Genomic DNA, 17,337 nt, shown 5'->3' with positions numbered 1-17,337 from the left:
TTAGAAACAAATTAATTAAAGAGTTAAAAACAAAATCATACTTATTATGTACTCAAGTTATTTTACATTAAATCTACCCAATAATTGGAGTATTTGTCTGAACTCAAAGACACAAATTTTTAAAGGATTTAAACAAAAATATTAGATTCATGAGCCTGATAAAAAATATAAAACCCATTTAAAATTCAAGCCGAACCTTGATTTTAATATTTAAGTTTTCAATCTAACTCAATCGATTTAATTCGATATTTATATATTATAAATATATAATATAAAATACACTTAGAATTAATAAATAAATAATATTCAGCTCGATTGATTCAACTCAATAATTATTTATTACAAATATATAATACAAAATGCACTTAATATTAATAAATAAGTAATATTCAAGGACGTCCTAATTGTTAATAAAGACAAACAAGTAAAAAAAAAAGAAAAAAAAAAACACCAAGAGGCATTTGGTTGGGAGAAAATTAAAACTTTTTATCGAAACCTTCTTTTTGTAATTTGATTCTTTAATTTGATTTATGACATGTGACTTTTGAAGTTTTATAAGATTCCCAATAGCATTTGAAAAGGAAAAAATACGAAAAATACGAAAAGTCAAAAACTCTCATTTCTTTGAATTTTTTTTAGATTCAAAAGAGAATAAAAATTTTAGTCCATTTGTCTTCACTTAATTACATTTTTATACTACATAAAAAATGTTATTTATCTTTGAAACATAGTAATTTTATATGTTGGTTTTTTTTAATCATCATAATTTAACAAAAATTATATTTTTAAGATAAAATGCAATCATTGTTAAAAATATAAAAAAGAAACTATTTTACAAAATTAAACAAAGACAACATCTTTAAGAAAAAAAAACATGATTTTTATTTAAAATATGCAAAAATTTATTCTTTAAAATTCAACAAAAATGACATTTTCAAGATAAAAATGCAATATTTATTCAAAATATGAAAAGAAAATTTCGAATTTCAATAAAGACGACATTTTTAAAATAAAAATGTAATTTTTGTTGAAAATATAAGAAAAAATTATTTTTCAAAACTCTTAAATTTTATTATTACATATATTATATATACAATAAAACCTTAAATACTTTTACTTAAATAATTTAATAAAAATATTAAATGAACAATTTACATGTTAAATAAATAAAATTTTAAACAAATCATTAATTTATTCACATGTTATTCATGTAAATACTATGAATATCATGTGTTATTTACGTGTCATAAAAAATAATATAATCAAATACTTTATTGGATAATTTTATAGTCCTCTAACCAAATATAAAAATCTTATATTTTTTAAGGTTAATAAAATCTAAAAATCATACATTTTCTTTCAATATATTTTTTTTGAAATCACTTTTTCAAAAATCTAAATTCACTGACAAAACGCCACTAAAAAATAAAGTAAATAAACTAAAGTCTAATGAATAAAAATATTTGGTTAGAAGAAAATAAGATTTTGTAGCATACTTCCACTAATGTAAAATACCCGCATTTGGTTCAACTGGCTAGATATAAAATTCATGCTCAATAAACTTCATTCTCTATAAGTAAATGTCACACAACTTTACCAAGTGAAAATTAATGTCGTATGTTTTTTCTTTAAAAAAAATATTGCCCCCAACATCTATGAACAGAACAGCATTTGTAACAAAGATCTCAAAATGAGATAAAAAATGAGAATTAACAAACATTTTCCACTTTATATACAAGAGCGTTTGTACGGCTCAATCTAAAAACTCTTTCATTGGAAGTAGTTAACTGCATTAATATACACATACGGCGAAAGGGAAGCAACCCTATCATCAGCTTTAGACTAAAGAAACAAAACTTTGATTACAATCTCCGGACTTCCCAATGGTTAAACTTGGCTTACAAGCTTTAATGTCTCTGATGATGTACCAGAAGAATGAAGATGAATTATTTTCTCGTTGTCAAGATCCGTCTTAATGCCATATAGGCAAGAGAAAGATTCCCAACCTGTATCATTAGAATGATGATGAACCCAGTGAGGAATACCAAGCAGCTGTCATATCCTTGAGAGTTCTAGACAACCAGTTCAAGCCTTCATAGAAGCCATCTCCTCTATGCGAGCAAGTACCTTGTATGTGCCATTTCCTGTTCATTAGATCAAAGAGACCTAATCCCTCACATACCTCCATCGGGGCCATCGCTCCTTTCTGGAAGGAGAAACTCAAAATCAGATAAAATGAAACTGCCATTTCATGCCATAAAAGTTCGGTGTATGCATCATATATACAAGGAAGCAAAAGCAATCAATAATGGTTCATTCACTTAACCAGCAAGCTCAAAAGATTCTTAATGACGATTGCTCTAATCATCTCAGTAACCAGCCAAAAAAAAAATGTGGGAAGGAAGAGGGAACAAGAACTAGCCCTGTTCATTTGCCACATAACAGCTAAGACTAGACAAATTAATGAAGATTAAAAACAAATCTAAAATGATGAATACTAAAAACATTAGATATTGTTGCACAGGAAATAGAGAGACACATCCTCACATTACATCATTAAGCAAAGATATGAGAATAACATCAACAAAAACAAATAAAACAAGTATGAGGCATATTGCTGGATTAATATTCTACACCTAAATTATTAATACATGTGTTAATGTCCTGCAGTTGAAATCATTGGCAGTCAATCACAGATGAACTACTGCGATCAACAACACTCCAGTCCAGTCAGTTCTAGCCCGTGGCACTGACAGAAAAAAAAAATCCTAGCAGTCTCCAATCTGATCAAACATAACAATAATCACTCCTAAAGCAGTCCTGTTGGTTCAAATGTAGCATTATTCTAGGCAATGACCACAATATTTATTCCTAACAGGTCATATAATTTTATGCGACTGCAGTAATAATACACTCACAACGTGGTCCATTTCTGTGTTGTTTTGCTTCTTAACAGAGAAGCCTGAAAAGACTCCTTATGTTTCATAATTTCATCCAACCATAAGCAAATTCAATAGAGTTTAGTCCAGGGAAGTAAAGCACCCATGCTGCAATTTCGTATGCTTTATCCATCATTATGCCTCAGATGGTCAATTTTATGCAATTACATTTCAGACAAATACCAAATGATGCCTTCTTCAAATTAGTAACATGTTATGGGGAACAAGAGAGGAGGGAAACTTTGACAGTCTAAGGTCTCCTGGGTTAAGGATTTACAATTCATTCAAGCGTTCATTGAGCAACATCAATATTGAGTCATAATTTGGACATCTTTTCCAGACAAATTTTTAATGTTCAAAAAAATGAAGGAAATCAGGGGCTGCTAAACAAGCATCGCATTATGTTACTCAGAAACCAAGAACACATGACAAAACAATGAATGAAATCATCACACATGCAGCTGTATATGAAAGCCATATTTTATCAATAATGGACAATGAGGCAAGGTTTTGTTCATAAATCTTTATTCCAAGGCAAGATGCAACAGGACTATGATAAGCAGACATGTCAACCCATATTGAAGAACACGGACCATAAATAAGTAACAGATTTTATATACATAAACATATGCAATATTACTGTGCTTTTAATATGTTACAATCATGGCTGCTATTAAATGTTAGTTTCTTTGCTTCTATTAATCTTTGCTAATCCCGAAGTACATGCGAAAAAGGGGGACTATAGTTTGAAACTTTAGAATAACTCTAATGTCTTCGATGTTGTAATAACTTTTCCACAACATGTAAGAAAGTAAAATACAGTTTTTACTAACCAAAAAAAAAAAAAGGATCCATCGGAAGCCAAAAGCAGAGGATGAAAGGACAAGAATCCATTTTCAACACTAAAATATCCAAGAGATTGTACTTCAAACAACTAAAAAAATGCATTTGTGTGTTCTCAATAGTTCATCTAGTAGATACCACTTCCATTTTTCTATATACGCAAAAAGACAAGTCTAAAACCACTAACAGAATCATACCATTTCCTTCTTGGTGGCGAACACCAAGATGACACTGTTGCTCATAAATGGGTCATTGAATATGGCCTGAAAGAACATTATTAATAACAAAATGAGACAATGTTAAACCCAAATGTCTAACAAGTTTATGTAAATTCTAAATTTACAACCTGAAATTTTTGTTTAGCTTTGCCGATCCTCTCTCGGTCCTTCGTAAAGTCATGCTCCAGAATGTCACACACATTAGGCCAGTCGACTCCTTTATAGGCAGTCGACTTCTTTTCATTTTCAGAATGTAATTGTCCATATTGCAGTCGACTCCACCGTAAGGCAGTGGACTTCTTAAATTCCAGAATGCTATTGACTTGATAGCAGTCGACTTTTGTGTAATTACAGAATGTTTTAGTTATGAAAGCAGCCGATTCCAGCACGTAGCAGTTGACTGCTTTTGTGTTCTCCTTGAATCACAATATTTTCTATCTAAGCAATCGATTGTCCTAAGGTTACGAATCGACTTCTCCCTATTATATGTACATGACAGTCGACTACCTTAGTGTAGCAGTTTACTACTCTATAGGTAAGTCTCATTTGATACTTTTGATTCTTTGATCTTTCTTGAACTTTCAGTTATCTTAACTAAGTTATATTTCTACGTTATCTTTCACTTATTTTGAAAATATCTCTAACACAACGATGGTAGAGAGCGATATGAATGTTCTTACCTTTTCAATCAGTAGTGAAGAATAAGAGCACAAACTATTTAACTAATTAAATCTTTCAGTTTTGGCAAAAAGCTGTGAAATACTAATTATTACCAGTCCATCTGTTTTGTTAAAGTAGTGCCTCCAGAGAGGCCTTAGTTTCTCTTGTCCACCAACATCTCAAACTGTGAACATCACATTCTTATATTGAACTTTCTCCACATTGAAACCTAGAGGAGTCAACAACAAGAACTTAGTAGTCATATCAACTTGTCTATCCGTCTCAACTGCAAAGTTCATCGCATCTAATTTAGCGCCAAAAAGAAATTTAACAAAAAAAAAAAAAAAGAGAGATGGATCCCAAATATTATACAAGGAAATGGAAATAAGACCACAAAACTAATCAATGATATATGCCAAGAGGAAATTTTGAAAAAAGAGAAAAAGATTCCAAAGATTAAACAAGGAAATGAAATTAAGACCATAAATCTAATCAAATGATATATCTAATACACACTGAATCGGAATTCACACAAGTCAACAACCTTGTTATGAGTGGGATCCAATTATATTTTTGGCCATTTATTACTCCATACCAATTTATACGGAAAGAAAATCAAGCAAATACATATTTTCAATCACTCCACCCAATTCCTACGACACGAAGAAGAAAATTCAAACAAATTCATTTTCGTCATTTCTACTTCTCTTGTATAAGTTATAACAGGTTAAATAAATGAAGAATTGTAGTGCTGAGGGCCAAAAACTGAAATACAACTTGGGATGTGTCCGTTAATCATGAAGCTGAGAGCCATAATTAAGGGTAGCTTTTTCTTTAACTCTGCATTTTAATTTTTTTTTCAACAGTTATATTTGTATAATATTTAGTTCAGTTCAGCATTAAGCTTGAAAGTGACTTTTGCGTTAAAAATTTGCTGTTGACTAAATCTAATTGTCAAAGAAAAAAATTGGCTTTTTTGTGCAAACGTTTAATTTGTAAATACAAATAAAAAAAACTCCTAACAGATGGGTGAAAATAAGAGATAGGATTTTAAGTACTGAAACTCAAATCTGAATTTAGAGATGCTACCTCTTAACGAAAGTTGTATAAACTGACTAAATTAAATTTTAATCTCTCTAAATTTTTATTATTTTACACATATCTTTTTGAACATTTTAATTCACCACATCATTTTTCACAACAATACCAAATATTTAAAATTCCTAAAATTTTTTAATCACAATAGAAATGATAAACTAAGACCTCCTTTAGCATTTCTATTGAAAGTAATTTTTTCTTTCAAAAGCTGCTTTTCACTCAAATGCAATGCTTAACAACAAAATATTTTGACCTAGATATTTTCCCCTTTTTTTGTTCAATATTTCAATATCAGACCATGACTTTGCTTTTGTTTTTCTTGACCTGAACATCACTTATCTTTTGCAAATGAGTGGATCCAAATTAATTGTATACTTTTTGCCCGCCTCTTACTCCACACCAATTTATACGAAAAAGAAAATCAAGCAAATACATTTCCAATCGATTGCGGGTCAATCCCTCCACCAGTCCAAACCAATTGATCATACAACTGGGAGAAGAAAATTGAAACAAATTATTTTCCAACCATAAGAAAATTGAAAAAAAATCTTTTGTCAATAAGATTTTCTTTTTGCCAACCACAAGATCTTGATTGTGTTTGTGTTGCATTAAGAAACATCTATCTGATGTGGGGACTGCCTGTACGCAGAGAAAAAAATGCAAAAGATCAAGTACGGAAGCCAAGATCTTTTCCGACTATTAATGATTCAAAATAATCTTTGGCCAAAAAAAAAAAATCTAATCGACAAATGGTCTAAAACCACTAACAGAATCGTACCACTTCCTGCTTGTTGACGAACACCAAAATGACACTGTTGAGCATAAATGGGTCATTGAATATGGCCTGAAAGAACATTATTAATAACAAAGTGAGTCAATGTTAAACCTAAATGTTTAACAAGTTTGTGTAGGCTCTAAATTTACAACCTGAAATTATTAGCTTTGCCAATCCTCTCTCGGTCCAAGGGTTGTTGTAGATGTGTCTTCTTGTACTAGTGGACTTCATTCTAGAACCTAACTTTAAATTGAGAATACTTCAAAGCGTGCTTTAGGAGTCACTTAGATTTATTTGCCCCACCAATCTTAGGGACACAACAGTGATTGTCAAATAGTCTATCAGATATAATGAAACCCTTGATAAAAAATTCTTTACACTAGTGAATTTCTAACCATTAAAAACCCTTATAGAGAACCGAAAAGATTGGTTTTAAGTTAATTTTAAAATTTTTTTAATAGCAACAAAAATGCTATATTAAAATCTCATTTAATATGTTTGTTAAAAATAATTTTTATATTCAAAAACTGTTTTTCACCTAAATACAATGCTAAATAATAAAAATTTTTTAACTTTTGCAGTACCGCTCTTTCAATTTCATTCTTTATATTCTTTCCTCTTTTGATTGTTTAATCATCTTTAAATGTGTGAATCCTTACTTGTATTAATGATGTGTAAAAATAATATGTAAATTCTTGTGCATATTCACACCTCTGAAACTCAAGAATATATAATAAGTTTATTAAGAAATTAAGGTGGAGGCTTCATCTGCCTTCACGGACCATTGAAACAGTCATTGAAGAAGAATTCTACAAGAGAATCAAGATTGATTGGTGGATAAAGCAATTCTAAAATATTGTACGACTTAATTACATTATCAAAAGAAAGAATCAAGAAAATTGAAGTCCTATTATATATAACCAAGTCTTACTATGATTTTTTAAAACTCTTTACTTTATTAATTAAGGAAACAAAACTCGAAAGCAAGAAGTGAAATTAAAAAAAAATTTCCAATCTCAGGCCTAGACATTTTCCCCTTTTTTTTTTAATATTCCAATATCAGACCATAACTTTGCTTTTGTTTTTCTTGACCTGAACATCACTTATCTTTTGCAAATGAGTGGATCCTAATTAATTAATTAATTACTTTTGCCTGTCTTTTACTCCACACCAATTTATACAAAAAGGAAAATCAAGCAAATACATTTCCAATCTATGGCGGGTCAGTCCCTCCACTAGTCCAAACCAATTGATTAGACAAAAGAAAATTGAAACAAATTTACTTGAAAATAAATTTGTTTTCAATTTAGGTGGACGTCTTTTCCAATAAATTAGGTGGACGTCTAGAAACTAAATTTATTTCAATTTTCTTCTCCCAGTTGTGAGTTGTGGATTGGTGGAGGGATTGACCCACTTTACTTGATTTTCCTTTCCGTATAAATTGGTGTGGAATAAGAGAACGACAAAAGTATTTGAATCCCACTCGTTTGAAAATTATAAAGTCATGTTCATGTCAAGAAAAAGAAAAGCAAAGTCATTGTCTGATACTGGCATATTGCAAAAAAAAAAAAAAAGGCAAAAGGCTAGGTCAAACGTCTGAGATCGAAAAATTTTTTATTTCATTTATTGCTTTCAAGTTTTGTTTCCTTAAAATATTAATAAAGAGTTCAATATATATATATATATATATATATAAGACTTTCTTCTATATAAATATAATACGACTTCATTTTTCTTATTACATTCTTCTCTTTGATAATATATAGTTCAGTTGTTTTACTTTTATTTCAGGTACCAATTAATCTTGATTCTCTTGTAGGATTTTTTTTAATGGCTGTTTCGATGATTCATGAAGCCTCTACCTCAATTTCACGATGTGCTTATCATGTATTTTTGAGTTTCAAAGATATAGATACACGTAAAAACTTCACAAATCATCTTTATACAACATTGATACAAGCAGGAATTCACACATTTCGAAATGATAAAAAACATCGAGAGAGAGAAAAAAATATAAATGATGAAATTGAAAAAGCGATTCCATGTAAATCAAAATTTTCTATCATTGTTTTTTCAAAGAATTATGCTACATCAACATGGTGCCTTAACGAATTTGTGAAGATACTAGAGCGTAAGAAATCCTCCCAACACATTGTTTTGCCTGTTTTCTATGATGTCGATCCAACCAAAGTCAAAAAACAGACAGGGAGTTATGCGGAAGCATTTGCAAAACATGAAGAGTGTTTCAAATCCGAAATGGACGTGGTACAAAAATGGAGGATTGCTCTAAAAGAAGTTGCAAATTTTGGAGGCATGATTCTACAAGATAGGTACATATATATAACTAATCAAGTTTCATATTATGTTGCATACTCCCTTCTTAAAATTGCAAACTTAATTTACATGCCCAATTGTCCATTATTTCATGACATTAATTCTGTCGTCTATTGTTATAGATCCATAGTGAAAAGTCAGAAACAAATTTATTAACTACTTAAATAATTTCAGAAGAAGAGAAAACAGAAAAAGCTGCAATTCTAATTGTTGTATATTACTTGAATACATTAAAAAGTAGGCATACTAGAGGTATAATTATTTAGGAGAGAAAAAAATAGATATAAAAGACTTTTAAGTTGAATTGAAAATTGAGTTAGTGATAACCAAAAAAGTTTAAAATGTAGAACTCAAATCCTAATTTTTTGGAAAAGTAAAATTAATATTATTAATATATCCTTTTTAATTTGCCTTAAATTTATTATTTTATTTAAAATTTTCATAATTTTACCGATCTTTAATACTAATTCAACTATTTACATTTTATTAGTTTAGGTTGTTTAATGTAGTTAATCATTTTTATCTCACATTTTAAAACTTTTTATGCTTAATTTTCTAAGTGGGTAGTATTTCAAAAGAAAAAAAAATTCTGCGGGTAGTATAAGATTCATGTGTGTGTATGTGTCTTTATATGTTTGTCTTCTTTCTTTTGTTTTTTATTTTTTCTTGATAGAATATGTTTGTCTTTCTTATATCTTCTCTTTCTATTTATTTGCAAAGGTGTTTGTTCATGAGACGGGCTTACCAAGCCTTTCTTTTCTAAAAGTCAAAACTAATATCTTTCTATTTAATTGTGATTTTATATCAATATTTTAATATTTTAAATATTTATAATTAAAATTAAATAAATATATTGTTGTAATTTTCAAATATAAATGTATTCTACAATGAAATCAATATAAAATAAATTATACACAAAATATAATATTTAAAGTGGTTCAATACTCATTGCCAACATCCACATAAAGAAACTTTCATTATAAATATAAAAATTACTTAATTATAAATATAAAAATTACTTAAGTCTTAATGCTTACTCATTAATGTTTAAACCCGAGTGGATTACTGTTTATCCCAACTAACCTTAACATTTCCCCCAGCTCTTTCTCGCGTACATATAACCTCATTAATCTTTCACAAAAAAATGCATCTCTCTTAGGGATCACATAAAAATTATATCTTTCTTAAAATATTTCTAATGCTTGGGACTTTATTACCAAAAAAAATTATTTACTAAAAACTCTTACCAATTAAGTTTATCTATCGATTAAATAAAATTAATTTTCAAATAATTCATTGACCAATAAAATTTTAACAAAATTTAAACTTATTATATATTATTTCCTAATAAAATAACTATTTATTGAGAGATATTTTTTTCAAATTTTCAAGATTTTTACATTCATATATTAACTTTTAGATATAGAAATTCCAACATTCTTATATTAGTAATGAATATATACAAACGCATGATTAAAATAATGAATAATTATAAATTATCCATCATTTATAACTTAATAAACTTAGCATATTAGTAATATAAAAAAGTATTTACATATTAAAAAAAATTTAATACCCATTTAATTTGTATTTAATATATATTTTTTAAATATATTACTTAACTATGTTAATTTTTGGTGTCAAATTCAAAATGATAAACAATTAAAGATTAAAAAATAAAATAATAATGTATAAGACTAATATTAATATTTATAATGTATTTATTATTAATATAAAATTTTTTTATAATAATTATTAAATGAGTATCATAATTAAATGTTTAAAATAATTTTTATATGATATTAAATAGTTAATTAAATATCATAATTAAAAGATTAAAAATTAAAATAATCTTTATATGTTTATATTAAATTAAAATAAGTATAAAAAATATGTTAAACGTGTTAAACATATTAAACATACTAAATGTATATTCGTATAATAAAATTAAATTAAACGCATTATTCATATTGTGTTACATGTGTCAACACATATAAAACACAAATTATATCATGTCAAAATTTTTGTTAACATGAATAAACAGGAAAGATGCTTTTTTAAAACAAATATGGTTTTTTCATATTGTTTTCGTGTAGTATCACCGTATTGTATCTGAAATTATCAGTTTTAATTGTGATTCACACCATTTCTTTGAATTTATTATTGAATTTTATGGTAATAATGATGTTGTTGATGATAAAAATGATGACTATGACATTAATTAATAACAAGCCTGATGATGAGTGCTTATAATCTATTGATAAGAATAAATTAAAAAATCTTAAAAAGAAGAAGAAACACAAAACCTTTAACTAGAGTAGAAAGTAGACCCATACTAAGGTTAATATTTGTGTCTTGTCCTCCTGTAATAACTACAAATGATATCTACATTTCTGATAATGGTATACGAATGACTGTTTTCTTTTTTTTTTTCACAAAGCTATCAATAATTAATTTATGGATTTAAATTATGGTCGTGGACCTTTTTTTTGTTATGTCACATTTATTATGGTTGCAAACATAATAGATGTCATCGTAATCATAAATTTTTTTCAAATTTACATAATTTATTATGAAATCTAATAATTATAATTGTAATTATAAAAACTATTTTACATGATTTTTAAAGTAGTTAATGAAAATCTAAGTTTTTTATTTATATAAAAAATTACTTACAATTTTTTGGCATATTATATTAAAATATTGGCATTTAAAAATTTAACAACTTATAAATATCAGAACAATAAAACCAGTAATAAAATCCTAATAAAATCAAAGCTAATAACTAATGAAATTAATATATTAATCATTTAATGTTTTTTCATCTAAATTATAAAATAATATTCTTTCTAAATTTCCATTAAACCTTTTAATCTTAAATTTCTTAATCTAAATGAAATAAATTGTCAGAACTTCTCAATTTTAACCCATTATTTCTCTCTCTAATTTTTTATTGGTTAAGCATTGACAGCCTAAGCCCCCACCAAACTCCCCACTGCATCCAAATTTTTCTTGCGATTGAAAGTGCAATTGAACCAACCTTCTCTGCAACCTTCAAAATCTCACGCTGACTCGACCCAAACCGGCCATGGCAGCCAACCAGCCTTGGCTCGTTTGATTTCTTGTCTAATGCAACCACCACAGCCCCAAACCCACGCCCATTTAGTGCTTATAGATGGGTTTTTGAAATTTTAGAGTTTGAAGCAAAATCTCTCGAGGCCTTAGTTCTTCTTAACTCCTAGACAACACAAATTTGCAGAAACTTAAACAAAGAAAAAGTTAATTTTAAGTTTTTTGTGATTACTTCCTTTCAATAATTTTTTCTTGATCTTTGATTTAGGTTGATTTTTTGCTGAATTGCTGTAAATCTATGCTTTGTTTTCTGTTTTCTGGGGGCTTTATTTTGTTAATTTTTATTGAAATTTAAATGTTTGTTGATGAAAAATCAAATTTCTTCTCATCAAGTCTATGAAAAAATATGCAAATAGCCCCGATTGCGTCCCGCTATTGCTGTTTTTCGCCGATATGGCATTTTTGTTTTGTTACCGGAATGGACGTGAATGTTAAATGCATCCGATTTTGGTTTAATGATGGTGCCGACCGTATTGCTACCGCAAATAGCAGCCTCATGCCTCTATTGCTCCGATATTTGAATCTTATCAAACATAAATACTTTGCAGAAGAAAATGAGTAATTATCAATAAACCTATAGAATAGGAATAGGAGGAAAGGGAGATCATGACAGTAGCTAGTTGTGTTTCTGGTGCTATTGATCAATAAACGTTGGAAGTCAAATGAAACTACTATTAAATTCGTATTTTTTGTATGTTAGTCTAGCGCAATGTTACAGTTTCTTTTATAGGGGATTCTCACTGGGTTTTGCTGCTTTTTTTTTTTTTTAATGTTCGCAGCTCTTTGATTGTCTAGGATTTTGTTGGAAAATTGCATTATCTTTTAGATTGGTTTCTTGGCTCTATCCTTAGTAAGTTATTAGCATCTTAGGTTTGTATTAAGACTTCCCACTTGGTAGAACTTGCCTTAATTGCATTAATAATATATATATATTATTGCCTTTAGAAACTTTTTAGTTCACATTCCTATTAGTATATCCTATATTATTCCACAATATATTGTTCCTATTAGTAATTTTATTGAAACCAACAAACTTTTCTTAGACCTTCAAGAGGAGAAGGTTTTAGGACTTTTAAATTTTAAGTTCATATCTCATCGTATGTAAATTTCATTAAAACTTGCATTGGTTTATTAATTTATGTTGTTTGTTTCTTAATTTTTTAAATGTAATAGCTTGATCATATATGTTGAATAATTTAACACTTATCTTTTAAAATTTGTAGGCATGAGTCGCAAGTCATTCAAGATATTGTTAAGCAGATTCAAAATAAACTCCATCACACCGCTTTATATGTTCCTTCATATTTAGTTGGAATAGATTCTCTTGTGACACGGATTAATCGGTGGATAGAAGAAGATGGATCAAATAACACTGGCATTGCAATAATTTGTCGAATTGGAGGGATTGGAAAGACAACCATTGCCAAGGTTGTTTTCAATCAAAACACCCAAAGATTTGAAGGTTATAGTTTCCTTGCTGATGTTAGAGAAACAACTCAAGAGCGCAATGGCTTGGTTCGTTTGCAAAGACAACTTATTTCAGATATCCTTAAGGGGAAAGCAAACAAAATCTACAATGCAGATGATGGAATTCTTAAGATCAAAGAAGCTGTGTTTGTAGAAGAGTTCTTATTGTTCTTGATCATGTTGATGACTTGGAAAACACAACTAAAATAATTGGAATGCAAACACCCTTTTTTCCAGGAAGTAAAATCATCCTAACTAGTAGGTGTCGATATCTGCTAAGGGGTCCTTTTATTACCCAGATGTTTGATTTGAAAGCATCATTCAGTTATGGAGACCTATGCAAAGTATTTGAAGTAAAAGAATTAGCTTTCAATGAATCACTTCAACTTTTTAACTGGTATGCCTTCGGCCAAAACTCTATAACTGAGAGTTTTATGGAGTATGCAAGCAGTATAGTCAACTACTGTGGTGGGTTTCCATTAGCTCTTCAAGTTTTGGGTTCTTCTCTCTCTGGCAAACGTATGAGTGTATGGAAAAGTGTGTTGGAGAAATTGGGAGGAATCCCTGACAGCAAAATTCAAAAGATTCTACGAGTAAGCTATGATTCCCTTCAAGATGATCATGATAAAAATTTATTCCTTGACATAGCTTGCTTATTCATTGGGAAGGATAGAGATTATACAACTACAATTCTAGATGGTTGTGGTTTCTATACAGTAGTTGGAATTGAAAATCTCATAGGCAGGTCTCTCCTAATTGTTAATGAAAAAAACAAGCTAATGATGCATCAAATGGTTAGAGATATGGGAAAGGAAATTATTCGCCAAGAATCTCTTGATCCTGGGAAACGAAGCAGGTTGTGGGATAAGGATGCACTCAACGTAATAAGAGAAAAAATGGTAAGAGACTTTATTTCAATCTACTTGTTTCTTGTATGTATGTTTTTAATTTTTATCATACAACTATTTTTTCAATATTTTTTTAAGATACTCTTTCTGATCCAGGGTTCCAAAACAATTAAGTGTCTCACTGTTGACCTACAAGGATTGCTAGAAAACAAGTCTAGAAGGACAATTCCAGGTCTACATTTTGCAAAGCATTCAAAAAATCGTTTTGTCATGTCAAATGAGGTTGATATAGAAACTGAAGCATTTGCAAAGATGCAGAGACTTAAACTACTTCAGTTAGATTATGTAAAACTTAAAGGAGACTTCAAAGACTTCCCCAAATTAATGTTTAATATGGTTGCGTTGGCATGGATTTCCTCTACAATCTCTTCCAACGGATTTTGATATTAAGAGGCTAGTTGTTCTTGACATGCGCAACAGTAACCTAAAACATATTTGGAAGGATACTGAGGTATGATAAGTGATAACCACTAATTTCTCTTTCTTTTTTTTTTTTTCTGAAGCAATAACACGTTTGTAAAAAGAGTTTTTTTTTTTTTTTCTTTCTATAGTGTCTTCCAAATTTGAAGATCCTTAATCTAAATCATTCACATGGCCTTCTCAAAACCCCAAACTTTTTAGGACTCCCAAGTGTTGAAAAGTTGATGCTTAAAGATTGCATACAGTTGATTGAGATTGATCAATCCATTGGTGAGCTGAAGACACTTACTTTTTTAAGCCTTCAAGGTTGCAAAAACCTTATGAAACTTCCAAGAACAATTGGTTTGCTATTGTCTCTTGAAGCACTTATTTTATCTGGTTGCTCAAGACTTGATGATATTCCTAGAGAGTTGCAAAATATGAAATCATTAAGGGTGCTTAATTTAAATGAAACTGCCATATATCAATCAAAATCGTGGATGTCTTGGCTATCATTGAAAAGAAGCAAAGAATTGGGTTTCTTTTGGGCATCTTTACCATGCTCTTTGGTAAAGCTGAGCCTTGAAAGTTGCAAACTATCTACTGATGTCATGCCCAATAATTTTAGCAGCTTAACTTCCTTGAAGTTTTTAAATTTAAGTAAAAATCCAATCCATAGCCTGCCTAAGAGCATTAGTGGCCTTGCAAAGCTTAAAGAACTTCTACTAACTTCTTGCTCAGAGCTCCAACTGATTCCAAAGCTTCCAATTTTCCGTCCACTCATTGGGATTTACGTGTCATCGTCTCCATTAACGCACGTGCTTTCAAGTTCACAATGTCTAATGTCTTGGAAAAGATGTATTATTTTGGGATGTGAAAAGCTAGCTGAGGTTGAAGGTGTGTTCAAATTGGAACCAATTGAAAACTTTGAAGTGGAACAGATTAAAAAATTATTCAACATTGATTCTATTGACAGCAATAAGGTGCAACTTTTTAACTACCTAACCGACACAACAATAGTTGCAACCCCACAGGTCTTTGCCGCATCTCTCTAAAGTTTTTATATCCTTTTTCATCTTTTGTTTGCCTATATTACTTGATCAATATATTCCTAATTAACTAACCATTTTGATGGATTAGGTAGTACATGAATCCGGTATAACTAGCACCTTTATTTCAGGAAGTGAGGTTCCAATTGGGTTTGAGCATCGCACTAAAGGGCCTCGGATTGCTTTTTCTTAGCCAGCACCTTCTTATCCTGATGAAGAGATAAGTTGCTTCAATTTATGCATCGTTGTTTCCATCGTTAGTGATCAAATTTCCGAATTTCTACCAGGTCTTTTTATTTTTAATGAGACCAAGAAGATCATGCGGCGTTATTTCTCTAATTTCATTGGAATTCCTGAAACCAACAATAACACAATGTTATGGTTAATCCATTGGCCAACAATGGGCTTCCTGGTGGAAGGTAGTGATTTTGTGAGCTGCACAGTGGCACATTCTCATTTCAATGTTAGAGAATTTGGTGTTGCATGTGAATCAAAAAACAACATCAGATATGAATATGACTTTCCTCGCTATATTCCAGGTACGAGTATGATGAAAACGAATAGTAATTAATCTGTTCTTAGTTTTTTGTCGAGAGTGAGAGTATTTAACATTTTAATTTTAATTTTAGCTTTTATCTATTAACTACAATGAACTATTAGTTTTTTTCTTTTTACAGGAAAAAAAAAGAAGAGAAAAAGAAAAATGTCCTAACTATAAGATATATGATTACTGTGTTTGAACAATATAATCATAAATAAGATTATATAATTTCAGGTTGAATTTTCAACTGTATGTCTATACAAACTACATTTTAGTATTTTTAAAATTCACAGTTTTAGTTTTATATAAAAATGAAAGATGATTATATATTAATGCGAGTGATTCATACAACTTATTTTAATGATAATAAAATTAAGGATATCTAAGTCAATATCTTTTAACAGTTTTAGAATTAACATTTGGATATACATCATACTTGATTATCATTAACGTTGATATATAAAGATCACATTATTTATCACATCTTTCAGGCCATGGATGAGTAAATGTTCTAGTTTATTTTCTGTGGCTTTTGTTTATACTTTCTTCAAATCCCAAAGAAACTTGTATAGGATGCAGAGTTTAGTCAAAAAGTGATTAATTTATAGGATTAATCAAATTTTTGGTTCAATAGGGACTCTCTTGGCTTGGTTGGCGTAAAGGAAAATGGCCTTCTGTCCTACCTCCATCTCTGATCTTTTTTCATGTATGCTAATGATATTGATATTTTCTCTTCATCGATATAGAAACCTTCCAAAAAGTCCCCTCCTTTTGGTGTATTAAAGTTCAAAATTGATGGTTCTGTGAGTGGGGTAGGGGTCTGATGGAGTTCTTGATAGTTCAACCAAAAGCATAATTTATAGCAAATTTGGAGGCTGTCGTGACAATGTTTTTGGATTCTCAATATCTCTATTCCTATGCCTTAATAATCGAAACTGATTAGCCGACACGTCCTAAGTGTTTCAATTTTTGGC

At 29.5% G+C, this 17,337-nt stretch overlaps 1 pseudogene; it reads left to right on the top strand.

The window, feature by feature from the left end:
• Positions 1-8,363: 8,363 nt before the first annotated feature.
• On the top strand, positions 8,364-16,015 carry LOC149514983 (disease resistance protein RPV1-like; annotated as a pseudogene).
• The last annotated feature ends 1,322 nt before the right edge of the window (positions 16,016-17,337 follow it).

This window comes from Durio zibethinus, chromosome 14, assembly GCF_047325235.1.
Source record: "Durio zibethinus cultivar Kanyao isolate XHJ-2024 chromosome 14, ASM4732523v1, whole genome shotgun sequence".
NCBI lineage: Eukaryota > Viridiplantae > Streptophyta > Magnoliopsida > Malvales > Malvaceae > Durio > Durio zibethinus.
The sequence above is the reverse complement of the archived record's forward strand: the minus strand, read 5'-3'. Positions and strand labels throughout refer to the sequence as shown.